The sequence below is a fragment of the Vanacampus margaritifer genome, chromosome 4 (genome assembly GCF_051991255.1).
Source record: "Vanacampus margaritifer isolate UIUO_Vmar chromosome 4, RoL_Vmar_1.0, whole genome shotgun sequence".
NCBI classification, from domain to species: Eukaryota; Metazoa; Chordata; class Actinopteri; order Syngnathiformes; family Syngnathidae; genus Vanacampus; species Vanacampus margaritifer.
In genome coordinates, this window is record NC_135435.1 from 1,878,454 (window position 1) to 1,884,366 (window position 5,913).

A 5,913-nucleotide genomic window follows, 5' to 3' on the forward strand; every position below is an offset into this window, starting at 1 on the left:
TGTGTGTGTGTGGTGCATTAAAATTGGGAGCAGGTGAACCGGAGCAGAGGGAAATTATATCCCCCTCTGCTCCGATCCACCCGCCTTCCAGGCATGTCAGTGAGTGTATGTGGTGCATTAAAAAATAAATAAATAGGGGGGGACACAGACAGGGAACCGCAGCACTTCTCTATACTGCGGTCTGCCCCAACCAATGCCCCCCCACACACACACACACACACACAGTTGTGTGGTGCATTAAAATTGGAGGGGAGTTGTAGGGCGAAGACGGTGTGCCCCCCCCCCCCAAGTGTGTTATGTGCCCTATATGTCTATAAAAGTGTATTGTGCAAAACTAGTGCAGTGAGTTAAGAGGAGCCACCAGTGCCCCCCCCCCCCAACCGGGCAGGGGCGGGAGGCGCACCCGCCCACCAAACCCCCATCCACCCCACCGGGACCCCGGCTGGCATATGGGACCAGCCCGGCGGGGCGATAAGGCTCGCCCCCCCCCCATACTGGGCCCGCCCGAGGTGCCAGGAGGTCCACCGGAGCGGGGCGAGCACAACACCAACCCACCCGACCCCCGGAGTGCCGAGACCCGGGCCACGGATGGAGCCCAGGGGAGGGAGAGGAAGGCGTACAGGGGAGGGGGAAGGAGACGACAAGAAGGGCAGGAGGCAGCGGCAGGGCCGCAGAGAGAGGGGGAGAGGAGGAGGAAGGGTGACGAGGGAGAAGGGACAGGGAGGCGGAGGACGGGCGGGGAGAGGTGAGGAGGGAGAGGCAGCAAGTGGGAGGAAGGGGGAGGGGACCACGAGGCACCCCGGCGGCCCACAGGCCCCAAACCGCGTCGCCGCGGGTTTCTGCGTACTTTTCAACATCCTGGAATGCCACCATTTGCAGGACGAACTTCAGGTAAACATTTGACTCTTTTGTAGCTTTTTTTGCTAGCTAGGCTACATAGAATCTTTAACGTTTTCACTGCTGTAAATTACTTTTAGTTCGAGCATCTATCCATCTATTTTCTCAACTGCTTATCTCACAATTGTGTGCTGGAGCCAATCCCAGCTGTCTTCGGGCAGTAGTCTCCAATAACCGTACCATATATGTATATTTTTGTAAAATGTTTTTCTTATGCTCATTCTTGATTAGCATGCATTAAGCCCATGTGATTATTTCTTAAATTTTAGCGAATGTGAAAGATGCTCACATTAAACCAAAACATCTTGTGTGACCATATCGTCAGTGACAAAACATTTAATTTATATAACAAATTGATACAATTATTAGAAGTTTGACACGACAGCCTGCAGAAGAAACTTATGTTGGAACGATTTATTGTGTCAAAACGCACACACGCACGCATGCACACACACACACACAAAATATCCAACAATATGTGTTAATCATTGCTTTAGTAGATCTTTGTGTTATCTGATGCTGCTTTCACTCCACTTCCCAGGTCATCATACATCTCCCAGGTGCATGTAGCCCTCCTGCAATATGCCACATAATGACCAAGGGAATCCTAGATCAAGCCTCTTTGAAATGCGATGACTGCTCTCAAAGTGAATGTCTTCTCTTGTAGCACCAGACTGAATGGCAATTCAAGCAAGGCAACTTGTACACAACTGCTCCCAAGGGCAGTGTCAATCCACACAACTTCCCCCAGACTGTAGCTGTAAACATTCCCTGAACATAGAACTTTTCCCGTACTGTCTTGTTTAAATGTGTCAGGACACTGAGATGGATTTTGCATTGGCCTGAGGGAGGTAAAGTCAGGAAGGTTGAGTCCTTCTTCAGCTGCAACCTGAAGATGAGCCATACCATAGGTCTGCAGTGTACCAATTTTGGTACACACAAGTGGAACTTTCCTCGTTACAAGTGTGCTCAAACTGCAGTACTGTGAGGAACATTGTTTCTTTAAATAAACACTTGGAAGGTTCCTCATGGCTCTCTCAATTGCAGTTGAGATGTGGCAATGTGCATCAATTTGGAGCACCAGAGGTCAGGTTGACATGTGTGAATAGTTCTCTGAGCAGTTCTGCCCTCTGTGAGTACACCTGTTGGTTCACTCCCTGTGTAGTCATTGGAGGAACTGGTTCTCACATTTGTTGCTACTAACAGCTTTTTCAAATGAAAAGCTTTCACAAAAAGAACAACACAAGCTCTGAAAAACAGCACCAAATGCACAAGTGTTCAACACAGAGACTTTCAATTTGCCAAGTTTAACAGGCTGTTGATGGTTTCCATTTTTTAATAACTGCACCTTGACTTTTTTTCGTCCCACAGATGGATCAACATGCAACCATTCAGGACAAAGAGAGATAGGAAGTCATCTTCCTTTTTTTGGGTGGAACCACTAAGCTAGGTTCAGCATAATTTTTTATTTTGTATTTGCCAGTCCGAGTAGTAGTTAAGTCTGTGTCATGTCCTGTGACAGTTGTAGCATCAACATCATCAGCCTATTCACTATTTTATTTTGCACAACAAATCTGCATGTTCCCGTCAATGACGAAAAGGTGACGAGCAACAAAGCAGTCAACACCAATGGGTAGGCTGTCATGCTTGAAAAGTCAATTTTTGATGATGTTGAACTCTGCTTCAACAGCAACGGAACTTGCAGTGATGCTGGGGCTTCTGAAGAGAGGGACCATTATTCCTGTCCAGAGTGGTAAGTAACTTCCAAGTCTTATTATGTGGGGAATGATCTCAGGGAGGAAGTGGATGTTATCTCTATCCCCATTAGGCATGGCAAGTGACTTGCTCTCCTCACAGATTTCTGTCACCCACTGTCGGGCGTTAGTCTGGATCTGTTGTTTGGACGCATCCGCTGGTTTTTGTGCCTCAACCTCTTTATCTGGAATGCGGACAATTTCTTCAGCAATTTTAGCTTTCTGGTACTTCTTCCACTTTTCTAATGGGAGAGGTGCTCCAGAACTGCCATTACCTGCTGATTCACTAAGTGCCACAATAGTGATGGCACGTAGAAGTTCTTTTGATTGTTCCACCCATTGTGACTTCAGAAGCTGTGCTAATGACCTCACAAAGAAATCTTTAACACGATATCTTTTATTTTTCAGGCAGTGCCATTGACAGATCATCTTGATGCAGTGTGCAACATCTACCCTGACAAAGCATGGGGGCAGGTTTGCATGTTCATCCCCAAGTAAGACTTTAAAACATTAATTGATGTAGCTCTTCAAGTCAGGATGAGGGGTAAAAGCTTTGACTAGAGCTCCAAGAATGGCCAGCGAAAAATCGCTCACAGCTTCTTTTGGAACAGGTGCACCTGCATGAATTCATTCCTTCAGCCACTGCGTGATAGCACAAGTATTATGCTTCTCTGACAGCATCTGCACCACTGGTATACTAGAGCTGTTATGCTCTGTCATAACACCCTGATAAAAGAAGATATGGCCTGATGAGCCATTTGGTCTCACTAGCTTTTTAACTACTGAGCCAGTTGCATCAAAACGTACTGTTGGTTTACATTTTTTAGATAATGTCTTGTACACATGCATCTGTGTTTGGCTCCAGTAGTGACAGAAAAACTTGTCCAGTCCAATGTCTTTAATGCTACCACTGTGAGGTGCACTGTACTGTACTTCAGCAGCTGCAATGACAAAATGGGTTTTTTGTCACCTATTGCCATGTTATTTTTCTCCTATTTTGCCTTGCACAGGGTGGCCAAATTTGGGAGATGGCTTAGCTCAGGATCTCCGAAGTCCATCAGTTTCTCTGCCTGTGATGCCCGCCATACATGTGGTTCCAACCTGCCCTCAACGAGTTCATGAGCTATCTGGTTCAGGTTCAGTTTCAGCCTCAAACCCCAAAGCTGATCAGACGTTATGTTTGTTTGTCTCAACAAAGGTGTATATAGACTTTGCAGACATCTTTTCCCCCAACTTCTCACTCAGATCCGTCCACACAGTGTCTTTTGAAGTGGCTATGTTGCCGTTTTGATGTATGGCCTCTTTTGAAGAGCAGAGAACAGCAAAACTTTAGTCCTTGTCTACTGCTGGTTGTTTGGCCATCTAGTTTAAGGATAAATAAATATAATTAGGATTCATTACTAGAATAATTTTGCCCTTTGCTGAAAAAAAATCATAATACACTCTCAGGACTATAGCTGCAAAACAGTAATAACACAAACAAAACTTTTTGTGGCACAAACCAGCACATACGAAAGAGACTATTTGCATCAAATTTTGCGTGTGGTTGAGGGCCAACTTCACGCACATTCCAATTTTGTATTGTTGACAAAATTAAAATTATTTAAAGCCCATATGATATGTGGGATGTTGATAAACGTTGGTCCGACTCACCTGTTTCCTGGCCACACAAACATCTGTTTTGGGAACATTTACTCTTATTTAATACAAAGCTGGGTAATTATTTTTCATTGTTAAGTGTCCTTTGTGGTGCCAAAGGAAAGAGGCGCAGGTGTATCGCATTGCAATAAAGTTTGTGGAAGTACATCACCAAATCGGAATCCAGGCTTTGAGCGTATAGGTTTACCCTCTTGATCGCTCACAGCCATTTCTTTCTTTTTCAGCAGCCCCTTTCAGTGGAAATGCAATAAAACTTTGTATCAGGCCCCCGACGGGCTGTACAATTGATGGCACAACAACAATGAATCATCCGCCTCTCTTAATCCTCCTCCAAATGTGCAAAACCATCAAACTACATGTAAAACACGCTGTTTCTTGCCACTCAGTTCCCGATTCTTCCCGTGATGTAACGCGCGAAACATAAACAATGACGTTACAAAGGATCCTCCTATTGAATGTATTACAAACCTTTTTGCAGATCCATTCCAAAGTTTTATATAGATGATTCCGCCAATATTTGTAGACTGTTATCATTTACAACTTGTGTTTTAATTTGGACAAATCAACTGCTAATATGTTTCCAGCCCCTATTCTAAAGTGGTAACACATCATGTTCAATTGATTACCAAGTTCTCTGCTACCGTTTGTTATCATGAATAAACTACCTTTTCATATTAACAATTCATTTACTTATCTTGTTTCATCCACTATTGTAGTGACAACACTTCATCATCATCATTCACGTTTACCATACGATATACTTTTATTTTCCCCGTGGGGAACTTTTGTTTTCTGTTTTCATGTTTTCTGCTACTACTTGCATATCAATAACTAAGTATATTTTCATGCCAACAACACATGCTAATCTTTTTTTCACTTGCTAAAGTGACCACACATGTACAAAATGTTTCAAGCAACTCATTTTTTTTTTTGCAAATGTCCTCTACATGTGAGCAAGTCTTTAACTTCAATTTATTTTACATTGCCAATCTAAAATTACAAATCTGTTAAATTTTTTTTCTTTCTTTTTTTAAATTCTTTCATTCTTTTCATTCTTTATCGGGACCGGATGACAACAATGTGCCGCAATGTATTTTATCACTGTATGAATCAAGGTTTTGATGCTTGATGCATCCGAATTGTATTCTGGGGCCGGGGATTATTAAAACATGGTTTTCATCCCATCAGCCCTTTTTTTATTTTCGTTTTTTGTGTTGGAGGCTATTGTGATATGTCCGAAAGGAAAAAAATAATTAATAAAAAAAAAAAAGATTTTTCAAATAAATGGTTTTGTTGAAAACAGTTATTTATGTTTACTACCTTTCCAGTCACAGTATCAACAACTTGAAAACAAAAAGGTTTTTTAACATGCAGCCTCTTTAACTATCTCATATCACTTATCTACTGCAAAGTAGATGTATGGGCCAGTTCCTTAGGTTAATCTCCAGGAGAAATACATTTGTTAATTTTGGACGTGCAATTATATTAAATGACTCATGATGAGCAATGGCGATTGCTTACTGACATAAAATTAATTTAACACAAACCAATCGCCAGACATGTAATGGAGGCTAGTTGACTGAACCTCCATCACATTATAAAT

At 42.8% G+C, this 5,913-nt stretch overlaps 1 long non-coding RNA gene across 3 annotated transcripts; it reads left to right on the forward strand.

Moving 5' to 3' along the window:
* The first annotated feature begins 799 nt into the window (after window positions 1-799).
* On the forward strand, window positions 800-5,612 carry LOC144049999 (uncharacterized). Of its 3 annotated transcripts, none has more exons than XR_013293753.1 (3): window positions 800-2,650; window positions 3,060-3,145; window positions 3,662-5,612. It is a non-coding gene; the product is annotated as an uncharacterized LOC144049999 (long non-coding RNA). The 3 variants fall into 3 exon arrangements; XR_013293754.1 differs by having other exon boundaries at window positions 800-2,498; window positions 2,588-2,650; window positions 3,060-5,612; XR_013293752.1 differs by having other exon boundaries at window positions 3,060-5,612.
* Window positions 5,613-5,913: the final 301 nt, after the last annotated feature.